We start from the raw sequence: 16128 nt of genomic DNA, 5'->3' as shown, positions 1-16128 counted from the left end.
GAAAAACCTGTGTGATCAAACCATTAATTTATGCAAGGTAGCAGCCAGCGTATTAATTAGTTTAATTAGTTTACACCGTTTGTGGATTTTGTTTGCTGTCTCACATGCAAGGTGAAATGAGATGGCGTATCACAAGCTGGTGCCTTCACAAGAAAGTAGGAACTACTGACAAAGCCATGTTGGCAGCAATGAGACATGGCTGTGCTATTCTAGAAGTTTCTCTCCTGGTTGCTTTAGAAGTTAGGATCTGGAAGGACTTTTAAACCGATTACTTTTTTGCATGTGATAGCACAGAGATTTCACCAGCAAATTAACTGGTAGATTTAAATAAATACTCCCCTCTTTTCTCCTTTAGCTAGAGATCAGACAGTCCAAACACAAAGCTCAGATTCCAGCTTATTTACTCAGTGAATTTATTGCAAAAATAAAGAAACTCAATTATTCCAGTTAATGGATTTCACGTTAAATAGTGTAGCGTCAAGGGGCTTTCTGAAGAGCTATTCATAGGGTGGTGTGTGGAAGAGTCCATTCCTTAAGGAAAAACAAATGATGAACAATAAATAAAGTTACCTGCGTTAACGGTCACGTTATTTCATTAAAAGAGAGGAGCAGAAATCTATGACATAGTTGCCCAACATGGCATTAACCTGCTAAAACAGAAAGCTGTAACACTGGTGGGCATTTCACAGTATCTGCGCATAGTAAACTTCTGCCATTGTTAAAAGTCTGAGTTAGAATTCTCAATGAATTCCTTTGTCTTTTTAACTTGCATGATTAAAAAAAAAATCTGTGTTTTGCAAGTTGGAACGCTAGCCTACTTTGGCAGTGCCCTGTGCAGTCACGGACAAAATCCTGCAATTGCTGTTCACCTCTGTGTGACTGTGTCAATGTCTGTGTGTGAGTGTGTGTGTGCACGTGTGTCTTTCTGTGTCCATGCGTACATGTGCACACGTGTGGGGGTGGGTGGGTATGTGCTTTTGGCTCATGTTTGTGATGATAATTTAAGTCTTTCGTGAGTACGACCTGTAGCAGGGAGTCGGGGGAGAGTGAAGGAAGAGAATGGAGGTGAGTCCCGTGTCCAAACCTTCACCAAACCACGTGGGCCATTTGGCGAGTCCCCAGAATCCCAGAGGCCCAGCGTCCGGGCGCTGCGTGGCCCTCTTGGTCTGGTGTGCACTCAGGCAGCGGAGAACCGTGCGGGCGCAGCGCGCCTCGCCTTTCCTGCCGGCTCGACACCTGACCATCCCCTGGGATTATGTACACACATCGTTGGGCTTCATGGATGTGGAAATGGGGGCAAAGGTAGGTTTGGGGGGTACATCCGGCTTTAGCCCCGACCTGGTCAATGAATTGTAGGCGTTGGGCTGCCTCGAAACAGTCACTGCCGGACCCGCCGTCTGGGAGCCTTGCACCTGGATGGAGTCCACCAGCTGCGGGGCGGGGGGCGGGTTGTCTCCCCGGCCAAAGCTCTGGTTTCTGGAGAGGTGCGAGGAATTGGAGGAGTTAGTATTGTTTCTTTTGAGAGTGGTGGCCTGGTGGCTTCTGGTGAGCGAGTTCGTGGGGTAGCTCCTCTTATAGTCAAGGCCGTAGAAGGAGGAGTGGTGCATCTCCAGCCACTTGCTCAGGCCGCTCTGCGACAGGGAGGCTCCCGGGGGGCCCAGGGAGGCCTCCCGCTGGGGGACCTTGGGGGGCAGGTTGTCCAGGTTCTCCACTAGGTTCACCCCGTGGTTGGGACTCTTGCTGCTGAGATGTTCCTTGGTGGTCTTATACTCCAGGGTGGCCACCTGGTCCTCCAGGGCCATCTGGGCCACCTCGCTCATTTTGGGCTGGTCCACGTGCTCGTGCTGGTAGCCCTGCTGCATGATGGGCAGCACCACCACGCTGGGGATGTGGCTGGGGGAGGCCCGGAGGGGCAGGTCTGTGAGGATCACCGGGGAGCCCATGGGGGGCATGTCCTTCGTGCAGGCGTTGATGAGGTTCTGGTTTCTCTCCCACTCGCGGCTGCCGCAGCTGGGTTTGCGCTTCTGCTGCAGCGTGGGCGTGGGCTCGGGGGTGGGCAGGGCCGCCAGGTCCAGGTGGTGCTGGTCCGCCTTAATGAGCATCTTGGCCGTGTTGCCGGGCGTGGCGAGCTTGCCGTTGTGCATGAGCGGCGTGAGGCTGGCCTCTGGTTTCGGCTCTTTGGACTAGGTGTCACCGAAGAGGCCGCTGAGCTTGGTGACGCTGCTCATGGAGCCCCTGCAGGAGTGGCTGAGTTCCTCCTTGCGCTGTGCTGAGGACCCATCCTTGCGCAGTGATCGCAGACTCAATAGACCACGATCCCGGAGAATACGGCCCCCATGACAAACGCCAGAAGGACCGCAATGGCCAAGAGCATGACAGGAACGAGCTGGTCCTGGACTTTGAGGTAACTCTCGCGAATCACTCCATTCAGTGCCACGAAGAAATTGTGACAGTCTCCAAGGCCATCTTTATTGCCACGCTCCTATGTCCTGTTCAAAAGTTAGTCTGTTGCCGGGCAACAGAGAGGCACAGGAACTCCTTCCTTCACCCACCCGCAGTAAGGGTCTCTGGAGGCGATACAGGTCTTTTTACACTTCCCATGTCGTTCACACCGACCAAGGGGAACCTTTATCTCACAGGTGGAGAATGCAACATACAGAGAGTTGCTTGCTTTGTCCAGTTGCAATCCCATAGTCCTCTTGTCTTCTACTCCATCATAGCTACACTTTCCAGGATTGTAAAGGCTCATCTCCTCCAGGAAAAGGCTGTCATTTAGGAAACCACTGTTTCCTATTCTGGCCAAGAACTTCAAGATGAGTCCCTTCTCTGATCCCAGGAAAACCACAGTGTGATTCCGATAGGGCCCAGCCCCGGTGTCCACCGCTATTTTGGTGAGGCGGTATCTGACCATCGTCCTCAGGAACCACGGCCTGTTGATGACAGAAAGCACGGCCTCGTCCATGAGCGGGTGCGTTTTGATGAAGTTCAGGGTATCATCAGGAAAGACATTAGAGGCTGCATATTTTTCTAAGGAGGATGAGCCTGCACAGCAACCCGGCCTGGGCTTAGACACTCGTTCATCAGGAACTGGTGTCCAAGTGGAATCCGGAGACTTCTGTTCTTTGAATCCCCCAGTAAAAATATTGGCAATGTCAAGCATGTCATAGGCACAAACTGCAGACCCAGGGATGCTGTTATAAGGTGTGGAAAAGGTTGCCAGAACAACGTCAAGGCCGTTAATATGAATCACATCTGTAACCGCCTGGAGTATGTTGAAATAAAAGTGAGAGTCTCCGGGAACTGAGCAGTTGAGGCGAGCCTTAAGGAAAGATGTCCACTGTTTCTCCAGAACTCTCTGAGACCCTCCCATGTCATTCTTACAAACCTGGGCCACCCTTGGGAAAACTAACTTTCCCATGGTGCTGTACTCCACTGCTATTTCGCTGAAGAAGAAGTAGATATAGTCTCCATAGTCCACTGCTTGGACGAAATATGGCTCTTTCAACCATTTTAAATCGTGCTTGACGGTCCGTAGGGTTGGTCTATCTCCAAAACTCCGGTAAATAATTGCATCGATGGCAAGGAAGTCAGTCACTGTGGCGGAGTGTAGTTTTCCATCTGCAAACAATGCGATGTTGGCATGTTTGGCATCATAGGGGCATCTGGCCATTCCACTAAGTTCATCCCCAAAAGGTTCCAAAGTATCCATCTTATAGTTTCTGCAGGAAGGGATGAAGGCATTAGTTCCACAGACAAAGTATCATCGTTTTTCTTTAGAATAACTTTAATGAAGTTGTGACACTCATCCTTATGTTTTCCCTTCATTCTGCATGTGTCCACATCAGCCTGTTTAGATTTCCATGTCAGTTTTTTTCTACAATATATTTCTTCTGTGTGTGATGTGTCTATATCAACAGTATAAATATGGTCCCAGACACTTGGTATTCAGCATGCCGCATCTGTTCATCAGGGGGGTGAACGAAAGCTACGTTTGTCTCCGTCTCTCAGCCTTCGCTTTGGTGATGTGATTGGCAAGATGGAAGATGAGAAAGGGAAAATTATTTCCAGAAGTCACTCTCTTCTTCACACAAGGATGGTCCATTAAGGTCTAAAATGTACTTGAGCCTAAGTTTTTGTTTCTTGCTTCTGTTCACCTTCCTGTTTCGCTGAGAACTTGGTTGTCTTTGTGACTCGCTGCCAATCTCCCCAGGCAGCGATGTAGAGGGTCCTGGTCATGATCATGATCATCTGGATGTCCAGTCGGTGCCTCTGCATGCTGTTCCGTCCTGGCTTGTGGCCCACAAACACCGGATACTGTTTTGTTGCCATGTGAAATACTGATTGGCTCAGAATCTTCTGGGAAGCCAGCCCCAGCGCAGTGTAGCAGGGTGAGATATAGCAGCAAGGCTTCTGGCCTCATAGTAGTTCAGCGGGGAGACCTTTCTTTCTCTACTTCACCCTTTTCGGTGCATCGACGGGTCGGCGGCCAGGGCTCGGAGCGGGCTGGTACAGCGTGGTGTATCCCATTTAGTAATCCATTATGGAGAGGATCTCTGGGCTGCGAGCTGCGCTCTCTCCTTCACAAGCCTTTGTCATTCCTACATGTGTGCTTGTCTCTTTGGGGATAACAGTCGCGGCGACTACTTTCTGGGATGCAAAAGCTCTGTGTTCATCTCCAATGATAGGCTGAGAAGGGGAGCAGAAAAAAGAAAGAAAGAAATAAAAAAACCAATAAGGAAGGGGTAAATGTTCAAGAAACTCTTCTTCAAATCTAAATTCCACTTGGATTCCACTCCAGCGAGTCCCTTAGGCAGTGTCTGCGCCTATAAACAAGTCATTTCAGGGTGGGGGGTGGGGTGGGAGCTGTGGCAGGGGTGCACCCTCTAGCCCCGGTCTGAGACCTGGAGCGGTGTGCTGAGGGTGTCGCAATGCTGGCCGCTGCCGCCGCTCCTAAGTGGTCATCGCGGGCAGTCAGCCCAGGGAAAAGCGCTGCTGCTGTGTCCCGAGCGCCTGGGCAGCCGAGTGCGAGGGGAGCAGAGTTGGCTGCAGCCTCACCCGTTGCCGCTCACTCCTCCTCTCGGAAAGTATGTTTTAAAGAGATGCATTTGAGTGCCAAGTTGACAAGGGGTAAACTTGTAATGGTTAATTTTATGTGTCAACTTGATTGCCTATGAAGTGCCCAGATTAAACATTATTTCTGGGTGTGTCTGAGCAGGTGTTTCCAGATGAGATTATCATTTGAATTGGTGAACTCAGTAAAGTAATTGCTCTCTCCATTGTAGGTGGGCATCATGCAATCCACTGAGGACTTGAAAGAACAAAAAATAGTGGGAGGATGAATTCATATGTCTTGTGTGTGTGTGTGTGTGTGTGTGTGTGTGTGTGTGTGTGTGTTTCTACCTTTCACTGTTGAGCTGGAACATCTCGTCTCCTGCCCTCAGCAGGGGATATACACCATAGGCTTCCCTGATTCTCAGGCATTGGGACTTGAATTAAGTACACCACCAGATTTCCTGGGTCTCCATCTCGCAAATGGAGATCCTGGGACTTTTCAGCCTTCATAATTGCATAAATTGATTTCAGAGAGAGAAAGGTAGAGAGAGAGAGAAACATAAATGACAGAGAAACATTAATCAGCTTCTTCCTGCAAACCCCCCACCGATGATCAAGCGTGCAACCCAGGCATATGCCCTGACAGAGAATCCAACAAGCAACCACCTGAACCACACCAGCCAGGACACTATATATCTCTATCTATCTATCATCTATCTATCTGTCTATCTATCTATCTATCTATCTATCTATCTATCTATTATCTATCTATCTATCATGTATCTATCTATAATCTATCATCTCCATCTTACTGGTTCTGTTTCTCTGGAGAAGCCAGATTAATAAATGCTCCAAAGGGAAAATCAGATCAAAGAGTGAGTCCATTACATTTCTATGATCTGAGATTTGGGTAGTTTTCCCAGGCTAGCTGAGATCATACTGGGTCATTGTTTGATCCCTTGCAGCATCACTTTTGCAGTCATGCTGAAGGTGTCCTCTCAGTTTTATATGATAACTAAAGGCCCAGTACACAAAATTCATGCACAGGGGTGTGTGTCCCTCAGCCCAGCCTGCACCCTCTGCAATCTGGGAACCCTCGAGGGATGTCTGACGGCCCTTTTAGGCCCGATCCTACCTGGAGCGGGCCTAAAAGGGCCGTCAGACATCCTTCTCACAATCCAGGACTGCTGGCTCCCAACTGCTTGCCTGCATGCCCTCCTGATTGCCCCTAACCACTTCTGCCTGCCAGCCTGATCACACCCTAACCACTCCCTTGCCAGCCTGATTGATGACTAACTGCTCCCCTGCCAGACTGATTGCCCCTAACTGCCCTCCCCTGCAGGCCTGGTTACCCCTAACTGCCCTCCCCTGAAGGCCTGGTCACCTCTAACTGCCCTCCCCTGCAGTCCTGGTCCCCTGCAACTGCCATTCCCTGCAGGCCCAGTCGTCCCCAACTTCCCTCCTCTGCCGGCCTGGTCAACGCTAACTGCCCTCTCCTGTAGGCTTGATTGCCCCCAACTATCCTCCTTGCAGGCCTGGTCCCTCCCACCTGCCCTCTCCTGCTGGCCTGATCACCCACAACTGCCCTCCCTTGCAGACCTGGTCCCTCCCAAAACATTTTAGTTTTGGTTACATGAGGTTGATGATCACATTTTTCTCAATACCTTAAAAATATCATTGCACTGTTGCCTGACTTTCATTGATACTGCCAAGGAGTCAGCTTACAATTTTTTTTAAAAAATGTATCCTTTCTCTGTAAACACCTTTAGACAATTTATATTTGTATTGTATAATTTTGCTCTGATTTATCCAGGTGTGAATTTACTATTTTTTTCTACTTTGATTTTAGGTGTTTCTTACATCTGCTGATGGGTGATTTATATATTACTGTCTACCTGCCAACTGGACTAGAACCTGTACTCTGGTTTACTTAGTCCCCGAAATAGACATTGTCCCAAACAATCAGCTCTTTAAGATTCCATTCACTGCCTATGCTCGAACCAGAAAGACCATCACCCTCCTCCCCCTACTTGCTGACCTAGGAATAGCTATAGGCCTGGGCACTGGGATAGGGGGTTGACAACTTCACCTTCCTATTATCAAAGCCTATCCAAAGACCTTGCAGACAGCTTAGAGGAAATAGCAGAGCATTATTGCAGTACAAGACCAGGTAGATTCGCTGGCAGCAGTCACCCTCCAAAATCTAAGAGGACTAGACCTTCTAACAGCAGAAAAGAAGGGTTTATGTATGTTCCTTGAGGAAGAGTGCTGTTTTTATGCCAACCAGTCTGGCATTGTAAGGGATGGGGCCCAGAAAGTAGCTGATCAGGCCTCAAAAATAAGACAGGAATTATCGGAATCTTGGAGTTCCTGGAATAATATATGGAGTTGGGCCTCATGGGTACTCCCACTAGCAGGTTGCCTCTTAATGATACTTCTACCTCTGCTATTTGGCCCTTGTATACTCAATATGCTGACACAGTTTGTATCTTCTCATTTAGAAGCCTTTAAGTTCTAAATGGTACTACATGCCAGTACCCCTCACTACTAAGATCCTCTCGAGGAAAATGATGAAGATGATGAAGACTCAGCATGCTAAACTCCCTTTATCAAGACATCCCCCTTCAGCCGGAAGCAGCTAGAGCAGTCTTTGTCCCTATCCCCAAACCCTGGGTCTTCTATAATCCCCAGGGCTAAAGCTAGCTGTGGATCAAAGTGGGGGGCAGGGAGAGGGTGAGGAAGAATATAGAAAGGCTAGTAGCCTTACTCTGTTAATCAGTATCCTAGTGTACATTCTTGGTAGCCTATAATTAAGTCACTGCCCTTTCTTAACAATCTGGTCTTGCAAGACCTGTTTTCCTAATTACTCCCAATTTACAAAGGGGCATAAACAAAGAATGTAACAGCTTTGCTAGAGGGGAGGTCACTAGGGGGAAAAAGGAGACATATGTAATACTTTAAACAATCTATAATAATAAAAGCCTAAGCGACCATTGCAACCGAACAGACGACCAAACAGACTGCATGGAGCAACCAGGTCGGCAGCGGGGTTAGTGAGGAGTGACCAAACAACCAAACAGCAGGCTGCATGGGCAACCAGGCCCACAGTGGGGGCAATTGGGGGGACCAGACTGGCAGAGGGGAGCAGTGAGGGGTGACCAAACAACTGAGCATCAAGCTGCATGGGATGACCAGGCCAGCAGGGGGGTTAGTGAGGGGCGACCAAATGACTGAGCAGCTGACTGCATGGGGCAACCAGGCTAGCAAGATGTTAGTGAGGGGCAACCAAATGACCAAACAGCAGGCTGCATGGGCAACCAGGCCCACACGGGGGGCAGTTGGGGGCGACCAGGCCAGAAAGCGGGTAGTGAGGGGCGACTAGGTCGGCAGAGGGGGGCTAGTGAGGGGCGATCAGACTGGCGGGGGGGGGGGGGGGCAGTTGAGGGCGACCAGGCCAGCAGGAGGGGCAGTAAGGGGCGACCAGGCCGGTGTGGGGGAGTCAGTTAGGGGCAACCATGCAAGCAGAGGGGGGGGGGCAGTTGGGTGCATCTAGGCCAGCAGTGGGGGCAGTTGGAAGTGACCAGGCCAGCAGGAGGGGGTTGTTAGGGGCGATCGGACAGGCAGGCAGGTGAGCAGTTAAGAGCCAGTGGTCCTGGATTGTGAGAGGTATATCCGACTGTCAGTTTAGGCACCTCAGGATCGGGCCTAAATTGGCAGTTGGACATCCCCTGAAGGGTTCCCTATTGGAGAGGGTGCAGGCTGGGCTGAGGGGACCCCCCAATGCACGAATTTCGTGCACCAGGCCTCTAGTAAAAAATAAAAAAATAATAAAATTGATAAATAATATAAATTTAGATTAAAATTAATTTAAAAATGTATAAAAAGGTCAAATATTTAGAAAATTAGGCAAGCACACCTATACAACTTTAGAGGAAAAGGTGAAATTTACAAGGGTAAATTAGAAAGTATTTTGAAAGGCTAAAGGAGCTTATTACCACTAAACTAGAACTGCAAGAAACATTAAAGGGACTATTGTAAGAAGACAACATAGAGAGAAACAAAGGCATAAAGAATAAAAATGACAATAAATAATAACCTTAAATGTAAATGGATTAAATGTTCCAATCAAAAGACATAGAGTAGCTTAATGGATAAGAAAACATGACCCATATATGTGCTATCTAGAAGAGACAAGAGAATTACACAGGATGAAAGTGAAGAGATGGAAATTTTTTTTTCAAAAGCTGGGATAACAATAATCATATCTGACAAAATAGACTTCAAAATAAGGGCCATAACAAGAGACATTGAAGGTCACTACATACCACTAAAGGGATCGATCCAACAAGAGGATCCTGGTCAACATATATGTACCCACTATAGGAGCACCTAGATATATTAAAAAAAACTTCTGGAGGACTTTAAGGGAGAGATTGGTAGCAATACAATTATAGTAGGGGACTTTAACATCCCACTGTCATCACTGAGTAGATTTTCCAGACCAAAAAAAAAAAAAAAATCAACAAGGAAACAGCAACTTTAAATGACACACTCGATTAGATGGATTTAATTGATATTTACAGAACATTGCATGCCAAAGCAGCAGAATATACATTCTTCTCAAGTGCACATGGGAAACCCTCAAAAATAGACCAAATGTTAGGACACAAAATAAGTATTAACAAATTCCAGACCAGCAATGATGTCAACTCCAGGTATTGGTAGTAGAGAGACAGAGAAAAGTTTCTTTGAGAAAAAGGGCTGAGAAAAGTTCATGAGCTCATTTGTTTCTTTTCGGTTTATGTATGCAGTAAAGCTTTGTCTGATTTCTTTCATTGCTCTTGAAATTGATGTCCTTTAATTTAATCCATTCTTTATTTTTATTCCCCTACACGCTTTTCACTCAACCCCTACCCCCTTCCTCTATCAACCATCAGTTTGTTCTGTGTATCTATGGGTGTGTTTCTGTTTTGTTTGTTTGTTTTGTTTTGTTTTAGTTTCCACAAATAGGTAAAATCATGATATTTGTGTTTGTCTGTCTGACTTATTTCACTTAGTAAAATACTCTCCATATCCATCCATGTTGTCACAAATGACAAGATTTCATTCTTTTAATTGCTGAATGATATCCATTGTGTATATACCACATCTTCTTTATCCACTCATCTATCAATGGGCACCTAGGTTATTCTCATATCTTGATTATTGTAACTAATGCTGTAACGAACAAAGGGATGGTATATCTTTTCAACTTAGTGTTTTGTTTTGTTTTCTCTTCAGATAAATACCCAGAAGTAGAATTGCTGGGTCATCTGGCAGTTCTGTTTTTTAATTTTCTGAGGAACCTCCATACTGTTTTCCATAGTGGCTACACCAGTTTACACCCCCACCAACAGTGCACAAGTGTTTCCTTTTCTCCACATCCTCATCAACATTGCTATGGGTTGAATTTTTGATGATAGCCATTCTGACAGTTGTAAAGTGGTATCTACTTGTGATTTAGATTTGAATTTCTCTGATGATTAGAGATTTGAGCACTTTTTTTTTTATGTCTGTTTGCATCCATTTGTCTTTTTTGAAAAAATACCATATAATTGGTTTTTTTTTTGCAGTTTTTTTTATATTGAGTTGTAATAATTTTGGATGTTAACCCTTTATTGGATATATCATTTGTGAATATATTCTCCATTCAGTAGGTTGTATTTTTGTTTTATTAGTGATTTCCTTTGCTTTGCACAACATTTTTAGTTTGATGTAGTTCCATTTATTTATTTTTTCTTTTGTTTCCCTTGCCCAAGGGGATATGTCCAAATGATATTTCTAAGACTGATATCAAAGAGTTTACTGCCTATGTTTTCTTCTGGGAGTTTTATGGTTTTGGGTCATAAACTTAAGTCTTTAAAATCCATTTTGAGTTTATTTTGGTATATAGTATAAAAAATGATCCAGTTTTCTTTTTTTGCATGTATCTGTCCAATTTCCCCAACACCACTTATTGAAGACACTGTCATTTTCCCATTGTACATTCTTGCTTCCTTTGTCATATTTTATTTATTTTTAAAATATATTTTTATTGATTTCAGAGAGGAAGGGAGAGTGAGAGAGAGATAGAAACATCAATGATGAGAGAATCATTGATCAGCTGCCTCCTGCATGCCCCACCCGACGGCTGAGCCCACAACCCAGGCATGTGCCCTGACCAGGAATCGAACCGTGTCCTCCTGGTTCACAGGCCAACGCTCAATCACTGAACCATGCTAGACCAGCTGCTTTGTCATATTTTAATTGACCGTATAAGTGAGGGTTTATTTCTGGACTCTCTATTCTGTTCTATTGATCTGTGTGTCTGTTTTTGTGCCAGTACCATATTTTTTATTATTATTGTACCTTTTTAGTATAGTTTTAATTCAGAACACATGATACCCCACTTTGTTCTTTTTCCTTAAGGTTGTTTTGGCTATGTAGGGTCTTCTGTGTTTCATATAAATTTTAGAAATATTTGTTCGAGTCTTAAGAAGAATTCCTTGCAGTGAATATGTATATTGCTTTGGGTAGTATGGCTATTTTAACAATATTAACTCTTCCAATCCCTGAGCACAGCATATCTTTCCATTAATTTTAGTCCTCTTCAATTTCTTTCTTTAATGTCTCATAGTTTTCAAAGTACAGGTCTTTTAACTCTTCGCTTAAATTTATTCCTAGGTATGTTATTCTTTTTAATGCAATTGCAAGTGGGATTGTTTTCTAATTTCTCCACTAATCAATTGTTATTAGTGTATAGAAATGCAATAGATTTCTGCATATTAATTTTGTATCCTGCAACTTTTTTAATTCAATTATTAGTTCTAATAGTTTTTTAGTGGAGTCCGTGAGCTTATTTTAAACAAGATTATTTACTGCTAATAAAACACTCAGCCCTAAGATGGAAAATCACTTTGAGTATTTACTTAAAATCAAAAGCCTTTTGCACTAAACTCATTCTGGGACTCAGATACAGAGCTGCAAAGCCCAATCCCTGCTCTGTGAGAGACGGTGCACCTTGTAGTTGTTTTTCCCAACTGTTTATCAAGAGCCTTGCACCAGTTCCTGAATGTAAAATGTAATCCTATTTGGGATCTTGTCTATATTTTGGTTTCATCAGATCCAAGAACTCAACATTCTCATCATGCCTTTACTTTGTTGACTATGAATTACAGACAAAAAAATATGTATTACTCCTCAAAGTTACAAACAAATGTTACACTCATTAATTCATCCAATTATTCATCTATTTCTTCATTCTCTCAATCACAACCTGCCAGGCTGACCAGCAGACCCTGAGCAATGGCTGAATGATTACTCTGGCACTCATTTCTGTGAAAGAGGGTGCTAAGGGACCACTTGGCTTGAGAAACCAAACAGCCCCATTCGCCTGTCTCCTTAGGCTTTTTTCATAGCAGTAGCTTGAACTAAAATTAACTTCTAGATACTATCAGCAGGGTAAGCATCCCTGAGGGGTGCTTATCCTGCTGATAGTCTCTAGAAGCATCCTTCAGGGATGCTTACCCTGCTGATATTATCTAGAAGTTAATTTTAGTTCAAGCTACATGCATCTGCAGTGTCCTTTAAGCAAAGACGTCTAAAGACTAAACACAAAGATTCCAGTAAAACACCCAGGGGCTCAGATCATTCCAATGGGCCCTGGAAAAGTCAAGGCAGGGGTTGCTGCCTTCGGGCCAGCTCCCCCTAGAGGACCCTGGCATTTCGGAGATTCCTCCTTACAAACTTTCCAACCAAGTCCCCTGCTTCCCCACATCCCCCCACCCCCGCCTTTTTTTTTGTTTGTTTGTTTTACTAGCATGCTCTTTAATGTCACATGGGAATGATTAATGATGGCCTGCCCTTGTGGATTGTAAGGGATTCCTATGGAATGCTGGATGGACCAAGCCCTGCAAAAGGTGGCAAAGGCATGGCTACCATAAGCAGGCCCATTATCAGTTTTTATCTCGGTTAATGTATCTACAATTGGAAACAGAGCTTACTGAATTCATGCAAAGAAATGTATTGCCACTTATTAAGAATTGCTAAATTCTGGAGGGACAGGTAGGGAGAGGAATATATAATTTACCAAATTGCTTTAAAAATACTTCCTTATATCTGAAAAACAAAAAGTTTAAGAATTAGCAATACTTTCAACAATTGTTATCAAAACTATATAATTATTTTCTATTCATTCAGCCTTATAATAAAATTTTTGTTTCCTGATTTTTCCTGCCAGTACTTCTATAAATCTAGATACTATATAGAATAATGTAAATGACATGGAGTCTTGTCCTTTCTGTAAAACACAATATTTCACAATATTATGACTAATAACAATTAGTTATAAATGAAAGCATATCAGAATCTATTGAATATTCATATATAAATAGAAAATAATTATTATGTCCTTATTTGACAGAGCTTCCCATATACCTTAAGTATAAGATTTTCCTTCATAAGGAGAGAAAAAAATCTTTGAGGCATTCCAGAGCCCACTGAAATGATCTAAAGCCAATTCTAGGTCAAGAAAAAGTTTGTTAAAATTCAAACTCTGGGAAGGTAGTCAAATACATTAGACTAAGAGATTATATATTATTAGTATCAAACAGTATTAAGTAATCTATTCATTTAAAGTAATCAAGTCTCTGATTAACATAACATAATTATTTTAAATAACCTTTGCTTCGTAGGCAAATACAGGAAAAACCTCCCCCCCCCCCCCGCTTTACTTTCAGAAATAGGCATATTTTTCCAATGGAAAATATATTCATATTCTTAAGAAGCATAACAGAGATAATATGACCTTGACAACTCTCAGGAGGCTGCAGAAAGGGTGGGTGTGTATGTGGGGAGATAGCAGGTCCTGGGTTTGTTCCCAGGACTGTAGTAACTTCTGGGCCTTTAACAGCTTTAGTGTAAAAGTACCATTAAAAAAAATTTTTTTTTACAAGGAGAGCACCCCCTCACCCCCACCTCACTGCTGCTGCTTCTGCAGCCTGTTCAAGGGTATTCTGCAGCTCTGGCCCTCTAGGATAAATATTTGGGGTGTTTAAATAATTATCTCCCATACTTTTCTTTCTTAGTAGACAAACAATATGAAATCTTGCACATAAGAAGAGATCTTAAAAACAGAAAAAAACGAAACAAAAAAACCCTGCAGTAGATGAATGAGTACTCACAAAAGGTGGACTGGGATATTAGCCTTAGAATCTTACCTCACACTAACCCAGCACAGCAAATGGGTTCTGAGTAGCACAAAACCCAAACAGCAGAGACAGAGGATTCCCTGCGTTCATAAAATGATGAAGTGCAAACGAAGTCCCTCAAAGATAAGAAAGCAAGCAAAGAACATCAATTAGTAACAAAGTTACATTACAGACAGACAAGGACTTCTGTAACTCTAGCTAAGAGTTTCCAGTGGCTGATGCCTGAGGGGGAGAGTAGGAAGGGTCCCCAAGATTAAGAATTCTTAGCAGCTGCTGGGAAGTTCCTGCAGTCCCTACCACATGTTCAGCCTGCCACAAGTAGCTGGGGCCCTTATCAAAGTGAAATATGTCCCATCTCTAAACAAATTAAACCAAATAAAGACACAAAACAACATTCAAAAGAGACACTCTATGTACAATATTTGCAGGCGCACACAACCTACAGATAAGACTCAATAAATCAGAGTCCTTTCCATAGATCTTTTAGAAGATGTTTTACACTGCCTGGGACTTAAAGCCAGAATGTGGCCCAGAGAGCTCCCAGGTGGGGTCGCCAGTGAACACCCACAAACAGCCTGCTGTTCACAGATCTCATCATATTCTGCTCTCCATAGTAAATATTGACTGGCAGCATTCAGAGTTGTTTTGGCCAAAATCTGCCAGTCCCAACCTGACATATGATAATTTTCAGATAAGGCATTAAGGAGTCCTTTTGTAAATAGACTGTTAGTCCCATTTTCTCTAATACTTTTCCTTAAAGAAGGGTGGTTCATGTATCTGATTACCTTGCTGACCTTGCATAACTGGGCAAGCCAAAAGCTCTTCTTCTAACATAGCTTGCCTGACACATGATCCCATAACTGAGGATCTAGTTGATGAGCCTTCCCACACTGGAGGTGGAGGATCGGGAAAGGATTCCTCTGACGGAGGGGCCTTAGGTATTACAGGCTCTACCTCAGGAGGAGGGGTTGGTGATAAACCCTCCTGGCATTCTGTAGGCTTTTGATCCTCAATATGAAGTAGGCATAGTGTAACTGGAACAAGACCTCACATAGTTAATGATGATAAGGACACTCGTTTTCCCTGGGCCTGATTTCTCTTTAAATCCCTGCCCACTTGTTCCCAGAGATTAAGGTCTAGCGTTTCCGGCATCAGGGAACCAAGGGTTATAAATTATAACAGTCTGTAACAGGCTCTTTAGTTGTTCTTCTGTAACAGAGGAACCACCTGCTTTTAATAACTGTTTAAGCACTGTGATATATTGCTGTTGTTCTGTGGACAGCTGTTGTCCCATTGTGAAACCTTAGCTGAGAAACAATCCCCTCAAACTTGGAAAACTCAAGCGGGCTCCAGTGACTTACTGAGCAGCTACTTTCATTTTCTTCCGCTTTGTTTTCAAGGTTTCTGCCGCATCGTTGTGTTCAATCCTCACACAGTGAACCACTTCCCGGGGCTGACCGGCAGACCCTGAGCAACGTCTGAATGATTACTCTGACACTCGTTTCTGTGAAAGAGAGGGCTAAGGGACTGCCTGGATTGAGAAACCAATCAGCCCCGTTCACCTGCCTCCTTAGGCTTTTATTGTAGCAACAGCTTGAACTAAAATTAACTTGTAGATACTATCAGCAGGGTAAGCATCCCTGAGAAGACACATGCTTCTGCAGTGTCCTTTAAGCAAGGACGTCTAAAGACTAAACATAAAGATTCCAGTAAAACACCTGGGGGCTCAGACTTGTTTGGAAGAGTCAAGGCAGGTGTTGCCACCTTTAGCCAGCTTCCCCTAGAGGCCCCCGACCTTTCAGAGATTCCTCATTATAAACTTTCCAACCAAGTTCCATGCTTCCCCACA

General features: G+C 44.2%; 1 pseudogene across 1 annotated transcript; it reads right to left on the bottom strand.

The window, feature by feature from the left end:
- Positions 1 to 1253: 1253 nt before the first annotated feature.
- Positions 1254 to 4420, bottom strand: LOC308242853 (semaphorin-6A-like; annotated as a pseudogene). The gene is made up of 2 exons: positions 4214 to 4420; positions 1254 to 3937 (listed from the first exon to the last, which is right to left on the bottom strand). The product of its transcript is annotated as a semaphorin-6A-like (transcript).
- Positions 4421 to 16128: the final 11708 nt, after the last annotated feature.

The sequence above is a fragment of the Plecotus auritus genome, assembly GCF_963455305.1.
Source record: "Plecotus auritus genome assembly, chromosome: 2".
In the NCBI taxonomy this organism is placed as follows: Eukaryota; Metazoa; Chordata; class Mammalia; order Chiroptera; family Vespertilionidae; genus Plecotus; species Plecotus auritus.
The sequence above is the reverse complement of the archived record's forward strand: the minus strand, read 5'-3'. Positions and strand labels throughout refer to the sequence as shown.